Source organism: Thamnophis elegans, chromosome 10 (genome assembly GCF_009769535.1).
Source record: "Thamnophis elegans isolate rThaEle1 chromosome 10, rThaEle1.pri, whole genome shotgun sequence".
Lineage (NCBI taxonomy): Eukaryota > Metazoa > Chordata > Lepidosauria > Squamata > Colubridae > Thamnophis > Thamnophis elegans.
Window position 1 is genome coordinate 15,562,713 of NC_045550.1, and position 15,531 is coordinate 15,578,243.

The window sequence follows — 15,531 nt, forward strand, 5'->3', positions numbered from 1 at the left end:
TGTTAAGGCATCAGCAGCCTTCAATTCCATTTTGCTGACTTTTTGAAGACTGGGATGATAACATTTATTTATAAACTTGCCAGCATGAGATTGTTCATTGAATGTGTCAGTTGTTAACATTATCATCACCACCATACCATTGTCGACATCATCATCATCATCATCATCATCATCATCATCATCATCATCTCAACTCCTACCCCATCATTTTCAATTTTTTTTTTGTAATTGATACTTGTGCTGTTCTATGAGATGATCAAACAGTTTGTACAGGGCATTCTTCTGGTTTAATTCTCTCAATCTGTTATCTACCATCTATATACTTGTCCACATTCTTTTTGCTCCTTTCCCTTCAAATATTGAAATGGCTTGCTACACACAATGATATAAAATAACAATTTTGGTTTCATGTCTCATTAGTACACATTTTTGAGGACAAAATGTCATGGTGAGGTTTGTACTAATTCATAATGTATTCCCAGCAAGAAATAAAATTATTGTGGCATGGTATTTTTGTTTTTAAAAAGATAATAGAAGGGCAGCAATAGTCTTTATCATTATAGTCATCATCATTACCAGCATCTCCACACAGTTTTTTCAGTCTCTTGCTTCAACTTCCTCTTCAGAAAAGCAGCACAGAACTCAACCTACATTTTTTTTTCTACTTGTGGAAATAAAAGTACAGGAATGATTGAACTGCGCTTCTGATTTCCGCAAAGTGGAATGAGGTTCTGATTCTTTCACTTTTCCACTTGAGCATTCCATAAAATATATGTTGGCAACCTTTACATAGCTGAAGGCTACACTTAACGTTTTTGAGATGCCCCAAAACCTTATTAGTTGAGCTAATGATGGAACTGCAAAATGTACAGAATCCCACTTCACATAGGGAATATGTTGAGATGTTCACTTTTTTGTAGAATACAGGCACAGATATTACTTCTATTTTAGAATGTACAAAACACCTTTCGTGTATTTTCTACCAAAACTACATGAAGGAAGAAAATACGCCATCATTTTTTGGTAATCATAATCAGAGATGATTTCAAAGCCACAAAAAAGTTATGTGGCCCTGCATGTGGTCTGGAGCTACTGATGCTCATCTAACCATGAAAGGTCATATTTACAAGACAGTTTCATTTTTTGAGAATTCACATTCCCCTAACTATATAAATAACCAATGCACACAGAATTATTTATTCATTTTATTTACTATATTTAAAACATTTATCTAGCTGCCCATCTTATATCTAACTCTAAGTGGATTCCTATGGTCACTGGTGGGTCCTTATAATCATAATACATGATCCACTCCTCCCAAATATACTGATTCTAATTTCATAATGTATCTGACTTATAAAACATACAATGCCTGCTAACGTTGAATGATCACCAATGTAATATTCCTTATAGTGCTAATTAAAACTTTATCACCCCTAGATAAAGTTTTGCCTTTATCAGTTAAACCTTAGTAAAGTATATTGTTGGTTTTCACAGAAAAACAGGAAAATAATAATGCATTTTAATTAAAAATTTGAATTAATATTATTGCTTAGTCAATTTTGGCACTAATTAACTACCTGTACTAGTGGAAAGTCCTAATTCTTAATGCCACCATTTCTATGTGGTATGCTTCTAAGCCTGATCAACATAAAATCCTTATCATTTTTCAGATGATTAACCTATAGAATTCAGGGATTCATAATGGCAGAAATTCCTTGGAGAGGCCCCTACTCTCATATTTGTGAGTGTGTATGTTGATCAATTTGTCCTTGTCTGCTTGCTCTGTCTAGACACTAAGCATTAGACAAACTATACACATTATCTAACTAAACAGCTTTCAACTGCAAGAAAAATATAGTTAACGTCATATGACCTGTGCAATAAACTAAATTCATTGCATAGATCTCTCAGCTCGTACTCTTCCAAATACACTTTAAACAAATTCATATAAAAGACCATACTTCTTAAAATGTGTGCAATACTATTCAGCTCCAATAGCTAATGTGCTACTTAGCAGACATTTTAGCTAGGAATTCCTAGCTTCAAAAAGTTTGATAAAATCTAAAAATGAAGCTTGTAAAATCAATCAATGTCTATGCTAACTTTTACCTAGAGTTTGGGTTAGACAGAGTTGTTTGCATACTTTACTAATGAGATCAGATATTGAGGAAATTCCAACTATTAGAATCTAATCAGGCAAATTTTAATCAATATAGGATTAAATCCCAATGATCAACAAACATTCATCCTAAGGATCAGGGGTGTAATTTAGAATACTTGTGGCAAACACAAGGCCCAGGAGGTGGATCCGGCCTGCAATGTGGTCAGATCCGGTCCACAGGGTCATCCTGGAAAATGTTAGGGGCCAGCCCACATCACTTTGGCCCAGTTTACCCAATGCAAAGAGGAAACATCTGGCCAGCGTTGCTTCAGCCCAGTCTACCCAATGTGAAGAGGAAACATCAGGTCAGAGTGACTTCAGCCTGTTCTACCCAGTGCAAAGATGAAATATGCCAGCAGTTTGGGGAGTGGCATCAAGATGGCCATACCCACCCAGTCAGTCATGTCCAGTAAATTGTAGATATGCCTACCCAGTTGTATGAGGTGCAATGACAATAAAGTAAAATAAAGTTTGCCACACCTGCCCAGTCACCATACCCCCCTGGTTCCCCCCCCCGAGGTCAACCACAGCCCAGATGTAGCCCTCAATCAAATTGAGTTTGACACCCCCCCTTTTAATTATAAACATTAAAGTTCATTTTAGAAAAATGGCATACAATAGTATTAGTTTATACATATAACATCTTCCTTTTTACCAAAATGGTTATCTCTGCAGAGTATTTCTGTATTTTTATAGTTTCCTTCTACATCTTGTCCTGCCCTTCCCATAAATGTAGTGTTTTATTTAATATGTATGAACACAATGAAAGAACAGTCACATCTGGATGTACAGCTATTACAAAGAACAAAATAAGGTAATGAGCAAAAGTGCCAATTTCATCATAAAACAGGTAAAACTAACCTGGAAAATTAGCTACCTATGGCCAGATGTGAGCAAGATTAGGATTTTACTTATTTCCTAAGAAACCATCTCAACAACAAACTGTGGTAAGCCAAAGTTAAGATAATAATAAACAATTAGTTTTCCATTAGTTTTAACTGTTGGCTTCCTTAAAGAGGACATTTTAATTAAATACGCTTACTTGCTGTATATTCATAGGAAAACAGGAGAAGCTAAGCAACCTTATGTATTATGATGAGTAACCAGATTTGATATGTTTTAAAAAAAAAGGATGGAGTTTAGAGACTCCATTTAACAGAGACTGGACCTCAGTGTCTGTTAAATGCATATTAAAAATGGCGATCTATAGTCACTATTTATCATATTTCCAAAATCCAAACCATGAGGAAGGATATTTAATTTTGAAGAGACTTTAATTTAAGAAAAGTATAATAATAGCAGTAGTAGACTTATATACCGCTTCATAGGGCTTTCAGCCCTCTCTAAGCGGTTTACAGAGAGTCAGCATATTGCCCCCAACAATCTGGGTCCTCATTTTACCCACCTCGGAAGGATGGAAGGTTGAGTCAACCCTGAGCCGGTGAGATTTGAACCGCTGAACTGCTGATCTAGCAGTAGCCTGTAGTGCTGCATTTAACCACTGCGCCACCTTGGCTCTTATTGTTAATAATTGTTAATATAACAATTATGCTTATATAAATCAATGAAGGGACGGAAGTTGCGACATTTTCTTCTTCTTTTCCTTTCTTTAAGCTGATTATTGTTGTATGACTACTATACCCACAATGGGTGAAGAGGCGTCAAGTACAAGTACAAGTACAAGTACAACTACTGGTTTGCCCTCTGTTATTAGGATGCTACTTCTGAATGTCACGACAGTTTATCACAATACAGTTATTATTTATAATTTAATAATGAGAAGAAATGGCAACTTAACTTACCCATGTATAGTGCACAGCAGCATTGAATAAGAAGCACTCTATTAGTTAAATATTCTTATTTTTATTTTATTTTATTCTTTCTTCTTCACTAGAAAAGCCTGAAGAAATACGGCCTCCTCTTGAACATAAAAAAAAAAAAAACTAATTAAGATCAGCTATGTAAGATCACCATGAGCTGAGATGAGGTTCGTGAGATGGAACCAGCAATTCCGAAGCTCCTATGGAGATATATCTAGCCATCAAGGCCACCAAGCACCTACCAAATATCTATTAATTTGGATGGGCAGAAGCAATAAGCATACATTTTAATACACACAAACATGTATATACATATACATACACCTCTACGTTCTTTTTATTGCACTAAGCAATCAAATGTTGTGTGTAAGGCTTCGTTCTTGTCTAAAGCAAAGTTAGCCAAGTCATGTCTTGAATTCATCTGCCAAATTAAGCCGAGAAGTTGAACTAAAGGTTAAATGTCTGGAAACTATGCTTTGCTCCATTTTCCAAGTATAAAGACTGACTTTAACAGACATGCCTTCCTTGTCTATATGAAGGAACGTTTTGCTATTTTTGATTGAGCTATATTAGGTACATAATTGCTACCAAGTTCAATTAAGATGCTGGAGCTTACTTCTTACACTCATAAAAACTTGGGAAAATTAGGTATTAAATGATTGCCAAATCTAAAAGAAATAGTCCTTCATTTTTCTAAAGGAGATCTCACCAAGCCTTAAAAACAAATGCATACCATGCCAGAATTAAAACGACAACAACAGAGAGAAAACACAGCCTTTGCAAAGAAGTCGAAGAGACAGTGGTCCAACCAATTTCTGCAAGAAGGTTGCACAGATTGATGACCAAGTATGGCAATGTAGCAACAATGGTACATTGGGGTATCTTCAAGAAATGCCATTTACCTACAAGCAAGAAGTGGCAGGACCACAAAATATACAAAGTAATTGAAATGAAGAAGCTAAATGGTCTGGGACTTGCCACATAACAACCCAGACTTAACAACTACAGATAAGAAAGACAGAAAAGTCTGGTTAGTGGACACTGCAGCACCTAAGACAGCAGAAGAGAAGAGAAAAGACCTGGAGAAAATCACAAAAAACAAAAATGTGTAAATAGAAGTAGAATGATTGTGGCAAAAGAATGCAGAAATAATATCAATAGTAATAGGCACCTTAGGTGCAATCCCAAAACAAATGGAACACCACAAGAACATCATTGTGACTGACAGAATCATCAATAACTTTACTTGGAACAACTTACATCCTGTGATGATATCTTTAACATCACCAAACAACATCTGCATATACCAGATAAAAATGCCAAATCCAATCTAAACATTTAGATTGGCTGATTTTGTGACCAATTATAATAAAGGTAATAGAAAAGAACTGCCTGTATTCATAGACACTACCTTAATAATTCTCAGGTCCTGAGTTATGACCTGAATTATTAAGTTTACACCAGTCTTAGACTATGAATCTAATTGTAGATTACCCACAGACAATAGTCTGTCAATTACAAAAGGTCACACTGCATGGATCCACACATATAGTATTCTGATACATTAAAACATCCTAGATTCTTGGGGAGAACTCTATGTGTATGAAGGCCAACACTAGCTACAGAACTGGGAGGTGTGATTTCATATTGCTGTGTATTTATAAAAATGCCAAATCCATCTGAACATCTGGCTTACTGTGCGATAAAACATAATAATAATGGATAGTTTCATCAATATTGGGAGTCAATATTAACCACTTTGAGTAACCGATTTTAAACAAAATCTGATTTTCTTGATGCAAAAATCAACTCAGACCCTGTTTTCCTTCCACATCTTTCTTTTTAGAATTTTCTAGCTGACGAAGACCAGGAATAGCAATTTTTTTGGTTCATCATCCATTTCAACATAATTACCATTTTATATGTTAGGAGATCAACAAGGTAATGAGCCATTGAAATGTTCCAAAGAGGACTTTCTATGTTTCTGAATGGGGTGCTATATGATGCTACTTTGGAACTCAGCTGCTCTGTTCCTAATCCTACTTTTTCTCAGCCCAGAAAACAATTAAATTAAAAGGTAGAGGTCTGAAAAAACAAAAGAAAAAACAAAAAGAAAAAAGAAAAAGCCAAACATTACCCCCTATCAGAGAATTAAATACTGTATTTTTTAGAGTATAAGACACACCAAGATTTTGAAGAGGCAAATTTTTTAAAAAAGTTTTTGTACTCTGCAGACCTCCTAAAAACGGCCTGTTTTTCGCGAAAACAGGCCTGTTTTTTGGTCAAAAAATGCATAGCCTTTAGGAGGCTTGTAGAGTGCTCCTGAGGGTTGCAGGGGGCAAAAACAAGCAAAAAACTCTCCATTATTTGTGAAAATAGGCACATTTTTGTCAAAAAATTGGGAGGCTTATAGAGTGCTCCTGGGAGATGGGGGGGGGGGGCAAAAGGGCCTGTTTTTCTCTCATTTCTGCCCTCTCCCAGGAGCACTCTGGAAGCCTCCTAAAGGCTACATATGGCCATTTTTGCAAAGGGGACAAGGTTTCAGGAAGCCAAAAATGCTGTATTCAGTGTATAAGACGCACCTAGATTTTCAGCCTCTTTTTTGAAGGAAAAAAGTATACTCCGAAAAATGTGGTAAGTTAAAATGAAACAAAATATTGTTCCAAATAAATGTATAAATGTTTACATTTCTTTATGCAGCTACAACCTATCTCAGGATGTCAATGTAAGTCATATTATAAATTCTTGAATCCATCTATCACAAAATCTAGAATTCAAAATTTATTTATTTTTAAATTTTTATAGCCATTATCTGAAAAACAAAACAAGTTACTTGTTCACAAATAATTTGCAATTATTTGTAACATCAAAAATAATTAATTCACAAATAATATTTCATATTTAAAACATTTTTAAAAAACTATAAAAAGCAACTAAATAATATAATGGGAAAAGGGATGTTAATAATAACAAAGCTATTTGCTAGTTCTCCCATTTCCTGGAATCTTGAGGAGTCTTCAGAAGACAGGAGTGATGGTGTCAGACTAAACTTTTGGGGGAAGTTACTCCACGCTGCAACCACCAGAGCCAAGAAGGCCCATGATATAGAGCCCACCAAATGTAGTGCCCCGAATGACAGAATCTGCAGCATGCCTTCTGTACTAAATCTGGTAGGACCGGAAGATGCAATTGGAGAGAGACAGTCCCTCAAATAACCAGGTCCCATGCCCTGTAGGCATGGAATAAATTAAAATACCCGCCCTTCCCAAACATTTCCTTCTAATACTTTCCCAACTTTATCAACTTTCTTAACCTCTTTTCCTAAATGTCCTTCTTTATCTTCTGACTTTGGAGACCGACTTGGATTTTTTTAACAGATATCCACCAGGATCCAGAACACTGTTTATCTAATGTCTGCATGCCTGTGGAGGCATTTCCCTTGGACATGTTGAAACTGTATTTTGGTGGCATTTGGATGAACATATAAGAAAGTAGAAGGATGTCTACAAAGTAGCCAATATAAAGGCTATAAAGCTATAATCCACTAATAAGGTTTCTAATGAGGGGGTTTATTGGAATAAAAGGAACTTCACACAAACAAGTTATACATAAGATATTAATAGTAGACTGCGCTACGAAGAAAAGACCCCTTTCGGTTAATCCAGTTATTGTTAGCTCAAAGGAGGATAAATCAATAAATGTTCAGATATTTTAAGGAAAGTATTCTGTGAAACAAATACCTGTAATTCAGCATACTCTAGGTTTATCACATTATGTGCTTCCCACATCACTAAATTAATTAATTTTATATTAAGTGATGCAGCCTGCAGCTCTTAACTGAGAAAAAACAGTTCAAGGTCTTCAAATTATACTGTTCTTCTGACCCAATTCACACTTACTATTAATAATCAGCCTACAGTTGCAGGGAATGTATTCAACAAACCATTAGCTGTATAAATAGAAATTTTGGAGTTTTTCAAATGCACATTATATTTCACTTATATTAGGGTTAATGCATGAAAGCCAGTTCTTTCATAATGAATCATAAATCATAGCAATGTGCTCAATACAAATCTTTTTTTTCCTCCCACCTCTACTTTCTGTCTCCAAGGTGGCTGGGCTTCTAGGCTCATTGTTTCTCCCTAGGAAAGCTTCACTCGTAAGAGTTCTGCTGACAGTCAACTAGGCTGAAGATACAGATGGAAAACATGAAAGTAAATATACTTGTGTATTGAAGTATTATTATTAATACTAAGTGACACCGTCTGTACATTGTGCTTCTACTTCAAGGAATGTCTTTCATTTGTAAGAGAAATAATGGTTTGTAACATTATAAACACTACTATAAAACACACTTTTGAAAAACCAGCCCTTGCATCGTTATGGAACTGTGGCCTGAAACCCTAAATTATTAGCTTTAGGGAGCCGCCGTATACATACCCAGGAAAAGTGGTAACCCCACAAAGAGAAATGTTTCCAACGAGGAATCCTCAGTGAAAACCTTTGCCATATGGGTGCTTTTGTGAAGCAATAATACATGCCCAGTGTGTTATTAAAATATTGCAGGTAGGCAAAGATGGTGCAATTTCTCTAATGCTCTTTTATATTTATTAGGTTTCATGCCGTTTATTAAGTTTGCAGCCTTGCCTGAAGCAAAAGGATAAACAAAAGCAGATATGAGGTTTTCTGTTTAAAGGGCCTGCCAACATCCTGCAATGCATATAACCAGCTGGGAACGACTGATTATCATCATTCCAACATTTGCTGTTCAATCCATTCACTCTTCTTCTAGTAAGCACGGAGTACAACTGGAACAGATATAAAATCTTTGGTTTAGCTTTTTATACCACTGCAAACAATGCCATATTAAAATGATTTAGTATAGTTATGTTGAAGAAATGTAGAAGTAGCCTCTAACCTTTACAATCAGACTTTTTTCCTGTCATGTAAAAATGTCACCTCCAACTATGCTACCACACACCTTCTAAAATCAATTCCTGGGGCAGAAGGACCAGTCTGATCAACATGGAATTTGCTATGGAGATGTAGAATAATTGACAATATATTATTCCTTTGGTTATGATTGCTGGGAATTATATACTATTTTATTAATGTCAATGATCACAACTAAACACAGTTCTACATGGCAATTGAAATTCTGCACATCTGTGTTAAACTAAACTAAAGGCAGCTGCTTTCAGCTAATCAATTTCTGCAGAAATCAAGGTAACTTCTTATACAAGTAGCACTTTGTTAATACAATGTATGCATTTGGTAGCAATTTAGAATATAAAATATTCTAGAATATAGAATAATAGGGTTGAAAGGGATCTTGAAGATCTTCTAGTTCAACTCCTTGCGGAAGGAGATGCTCTACCATTTCAGACAAACAGCTGTCCAGTTTCTTCTTGAAAACCTCAAGTGATACAGCACCCACAACTTCTGGAAGTCAGTCATTCCACAGATTAATTGTTCTCACTTTTATTATTGCTTTTTAACTGATTTTTAAAAACTTTTTATCTTCTGGGTTTTTTTTCAATTTTGTAGCTGCTTTGGGGAAATCAAATAAATAACGTAGAAAGCAGCCTTGCGGATTTTAATTGGAGTGAAATATTTTTAGAAGCTTACAAAGCTACTTAAGCCTTAGCATAGAAGCTGTTATACCACAAAGCACAATTGCATGCTATTGGTTTCTGAAGTCTCTGTTAGTCTAGGTGACACTTTTATTTTCAAAAAAGATAAATAGATCCTTCAGGGGCACTTGGTTATGGCAATTCCATGGCTACTATAGTAAGTTTGTATAAGATTTCACTTCAGAGAAGAACAAGATTCTTGTTGTTGGTGTGACTCTATTCCTTGAAGTGATGGTAATTCTGGCATTTGCAAACTTTTTATATCTCAAGGGGACCAAATAAAGAAAAGCTGGACTGAAATATGGACTGAGTTATAATGAAATATTAAGTTCTATCTCTTCTATAAGCATCAGTCACTTCACTAGAATGTCCCAATGTGATTAGTTGCTGGTTTTTTATCAATAGCTTTTCAACTAAAGTTTCTTCACGATGTCTACTTATTAAAATGCATATTTAAAACTGATTTGAAACACAGCAATGCTGTGTTAAATGCAGTGTCATTAGACAGCTTAGCTATTGCAACAAACTAGAATTCATTGTATCAAGAGAAAATCAGATTGCAAATTATAATGTTTCAGAGAGAATCAATAACTGTCAAGAATGAGAAGAAAGGGAGCACTTAATTCATTTCACTTTTATCTACTACAAATGGAAGAGAAAAATGATGGATAAGTGGACCTTTGGTTTTTGGAGGATACTGTTGAACTTAGTTACCAACACTAGCAATGTAATGTCTGGCTCAATTAGAAGAGGAAGAAGAAGAAGCAGAGATCAAGGTTGAAGCAATGGCTGAACAAACCTCTGTCAGTTCAGTCCACGGAATAAAACCAGAACCAGAATGTCTTCAGTCCTCCTTGGTGGAGTCTGAGTCATAGTTCTAAAACCTGAACTTTAAAAAGAAATATGGCCATTATGTGGACATAGAGTAAGTTGAACACGTGAGAAATAGCAACAATGAGTCCTTGAAACAATGGACTCCAACTCTGAGTTTTTTAAATGCCAGCTGAAATGTGGTGGGCTCATATAGCCATGCAAAAACAAATAGTGTGATATAACATTTGCAGTCTAGACTTGGCTACTCAATTGCTTATTTCTTTTGGTGAACGTATTGCTGTGCTATAGATTGGGATCGCCTTCCTATCAGTGGTGGGATTCAAAAAAATTTACTACCAGTTCTGTGTGCATGGTGTGGCTTGGTGAGTGTGGCTTAGTGGGCGTGGCAGGGGAAGGATACTGCAAAATCCCCATTCTGTTCCCACTCCAGGGGAAGGATACTGTAAAATCTCCATTTGCACTCCACCCCACTAACCTGCTTTCCAATTCGGTTCTCCTGTGCAGAACAAAAGAAGACCCAGCCGATCATCTGAGAAGCCGATCAGCTGGGACTCAGGAGACAGCAAATAGATGGGGGCACAGCCAGCCAGCGGTGGTATTTTCTGGTTCTCCAAACTACTCAAAACTTCCACTACAGGTTTGCCAAAACTGTTTATAACTGGCTGAATATCACCTCTGCTTCCTATCTTTCCCTGGCTTCCCAAGAGCAAAATATATGAATACACAGTCCACCATAAGAAATAAGCAAGTATTTAATAACTTACACATGTACTTCTGAAATATCAAGCAGACTCCAGACCTCTTGGCTTATAAAGCTCAGATAATGCTGACTGCTATATTTTTATAGTGAAGGGGGAGGAAAGTACAGATAGAATTGAGCAAAAGTCTTTTCTTCAATGAGTTACATGAAAATATACAAACATTATTGTATGTCATTTTAGACCATTCAGATTATATTAGCACCTTGGTTTTAATATCAACCTATATCTTGGTATGGAAACGGTGGAAAGGAAAATTTACACACCTTACTCTATGATATTATTTGAACTGTTATTATAAGGTTCATACACCTCTCTTTAGCTATTGACCCAGAACAGAGGCACGGGATAAGATACCACCAATATGCGGACGATACGCAGCTGTATCTGTCCGCCCCGTGCCAACTCAATGAAGCGGTGGACGTGATGAACCGGGGTCTTGAAGCCGTTAGGGACTGGATGAGGGCTAACAAGCTTGTACTCAACCCGGAGAAGACCGAGTGGTTGTTGTGTTTCCCTCCCAATAATTTGGTTAGTGTTCCATCACTCAGGCTGGGGGGTCAAATTTTATACCCCTCAGACAGGGTTTGCAACTTGGGAGTCCTCCTGGATCCACAGCTGACTTTCGACCACCACCTGACGGCTGTGACCAGGGAGGCATTTGCCCAGGTTCGCCTGGTGCGCCAGTTGCGACCCTACCTGAACCGGGAGGCTCTCACAACAGTCACTCGGGCCCTTGTGACCTCTAGGCTGGAATACTGCAATGTGCTCTACATGGGGCTGCCCTTGAAGAGCATCCGGCGACTTCAGCTAGTACAGAATGCGGCCGCACGAGTGATCGTGGGCGCACCTCGGTTCGCCCACATAACACCCATCCTCCGCGAGCTGCGCTGGCTACCTGTTGATCTCCGGGTGCGCTTCAAGGTCTTACTTACCACCCACAAAGCCCTTCATGGCAGTGGATCTGCGTACTTGAGAGACCGCCTCCTGCCAATTACCTCCCTGCGACCTATTCGATCGCACAGATTAGGCCTCCTCCGAGTTCTATCTGCCAGTCAGTGCCGACTGGCAACTACGCGGAGGAGAGCCTTCTCAGTTGCAGCTCCGACCCTCTGGAACGAGCTCCCCGTGGAGATTCGTACCCTCACCACCCTCCAGACCTTCCGCACAGCCCTCAAGACCTGGCTATCCCATCAGGCCTGGGGATAAAGATCGTAACCTGCCCCCACCCGAATGATGAATGTTGTGTTTTATTCTTACTTGCACTGTTTTATGTTTATTGTTTTATTGTCTTGTACCCCCCCCTTCCCTATAAATTGTAAGCCACCCTGAGTCCCCTCAGGGAAAAGGGCGGCCTATAAATAATAAACTAAACTAAACTAAACTAAACTAAACACTAAAGCATGTAATTTGATGATCCATCATTTTACTCTGTCATGTTTTTTCTGGTAAATAATCACAAGATATCAAAAATCTGGCTTTCTGTCTTGCAAAATGCAAGCAGATAGCTTTCATCTTTAATATGATCCAAATTAGCCACTGTTAATCAGTTGCATATGCAGGCAGGGAGCTCTAGGGAGGAAGAAAACCAAAAAGATTATTTTATTTTTTAGTGTTCATATTCTGATTTTTTTCAACAATCTTTTAAATAGGGTTAATATTATTACTGATTTATCATGGTTTTAAGGACTGAATGTGTGTCCATGCACATGCACATGTGACTTCACATGCTATTTCTCCATATTGGCTCTGGACAATTAATGACTTTGTAGCAGAGACAAAACTTAACAGAGAATGTTGCCATTTATATATTTTGATACTCATGGAAGTTTAACTATTCATATATTAGCCTGTATATTATATAAATATGGAGGTGACCTAATGTATGGCAAAAGCACACAGACAAATTGGACGAGATTCAGACAACAGATTGCCTTAATCTATGTCATTTTAAAATGGCACAAAATTTATCTAATCTACTACATCTGAATGTGATTTTCTGGTACAGTCCACATCTTACTATAAATGTGGAAAATTTATAAATAATTACTTTAACAATAGTTGCAGTTAGTTAACTACATTAACAATACCATTATAAATGTAAAATAATTCCATATTATTATAAACTATAGTAATATTTTCTTGCCAAGCCAAATTAAGTTTATACAATTAACAATACTGCAAACATTCACCATCACTGCCATATACCTTGTGTGAGCTATTAAATGGGATTTTGTCCTTCCTCAGGCTGTATCTGTTTGGTCACAATTGAGTCCAAAATTTATGTTGCTAAACAACAAAATTGTTAAGCGAGTCTTTCCCCATTTTATGACCTTTCTTGCCACAGTTGTTAAGTGAATCAGTAGGGTTATTAAGTTAGTAACATGATTTTTGAATGGATCTGGCTTCCCCATTGACTTTGATTGTCAGAAGCTGGCAAAGATCATATGACCCAGGACATTGCAACTGTCATAAATATATTCCAGTTGCCAAGCATCTGGATTTTGATCATGATCATGTAAGCATGTGGATGTGGCAAGAGTTGTAAATGTGAGAAATGGTCATAAATCTGTTGTAACTTTGTGCTGTTGTAACTTTGAATAGTCATTTACCAAATGATTATAAGCCAAGAACTATCTGTTAGTTCCTGGTCCTGAAAAAGACAAGAACGAACCTACTAAAACAAGTTTTAGCTCCTTGCAAGGATGCTTCATATAGTTATGCCCTGAAGAAATTACTTTTCTCCTACTTCATTTTCCTCCAAACACACATTTTAAAAGATGCTGACAGAAGACTTGCAAAGTTCCATTTTTTTCAAATGCCTTCTGAAACAGCTGACAAATTACAGAGTCTTGTTTGTTTCTAGGATAAAGCAGTGAAAGTATGGGCAGAAGACTACAAATCTTCTCCACTTTACTCTTCATAAACTCTTTATATTTTGACATAAAGAATTTAAAGATCTAAAACACTATGAGGCAACAAGTTGCTTCTCAAATTTCACTTTATTTCAAAACTCTCGTCAGCATTAGAATATCTTATAAATTAAAGAGCAACTCCTTTGCTGGCTTGATATTATCTTTCCAATTAATTATAGGCATGATGCACACACACACACACACACACACACACATATATTATTTATCAGCACAAATACAACATATATATATATATATATATATATATATATATATATATATATATATATATATATATATATATATATATATATATATATATATATTCCCCATTCCTAATAAGAATGCATGACACGTTTTCCTCTTTAATATTCTGTACTTAAAATTTTAAAAAAGTAAAAAATACATGGAGGGGAGTGGGAGTAGCAATCTTTTAAACACATGGAGCATTCAACTTGAAAGTTAGATAAATATGTGGAGAACACGGTGACCCTTCTCTTATCTTCTTCTGACATGTTTAATCACTTCCAAAAGGCAAACAATTTTAAGCACCTCTAAAGCATGGATGAATAATAAACAGTTAACCTTCTAAAATCCACTTCTGAGTATGAAAAATCAAGGAAACAACTGAGACCTTGTCCAGTGAACATGATATTTTTTCATGTCCCAGTTTTTGTCTGTCAATGTTCACAACCGATGGTAAAGCTTGACTTGTACCCACACAATCTACCCAAACTTAAAAAGCTTCACTTATTTTACTGAAGCAGCAGTGGCTGATTACTATTCCCACTACTCTAGCTTCTCAATCGCCTTTACTTTTTGAGCTTTTGCCTAGAAGCCTGGTGTTGCAACTCCTTTTTCCAAAAGACTGCCAAGAAAACTAACACAATGTTTTTTAATACCAGAGATAGTAGGACTTGCCAAGATTGGGGGCAGAGGGAATTCTGTGCTTTATTATCATTTTTAGTATATGTATTTATGTATAGTACATAAATATTAAAAATAACAGTGGTCCCATTTAAAAAAACAAAATCAAATGAACATGATAGGAAACTATTGAGGAAAAACTAAAGCCAGCGACTTTTTACACTGGGGCAATTTTACACTGTGAACTACTCTCACATTTTGCTACAACAACTTGTTAAAACTGAAATAGCATTATCAACCTTCAGAATTCAAAGGTTTTGTCCATTTTGCGCCTAGTTTGGCACAAAAAAAATATGCCTGATATGTTCTCACATTCTCACTGTAACTTCTTCTCCCTTAAGCACCAAGTGCTTAAAAAACGGTCTCCCATTACTTTATCTCCATGAAAAGCACACAACGTGGTATTCAGCATTTCCTGTTTGCAGAATGTGCTTTAACTACATTGCACTCAGTACTGCGGTGATGGAATGCACAATGTAT

The 15,531-nt window shown here is 36.5% G+C and overlaps 1 protein-coding gene across 1 annotated transcript in view; it reads right to left on the bottom strand.

Annotated features, from left to right (window-relative positions):
• TCF7L2 (transcription factor 7 like 2) overlaps positions 1–15,531 on the bottom strand; it is a 218,067-nt gene that overhangs the window by 98,372 nt on the left and 104,164 nt on the right.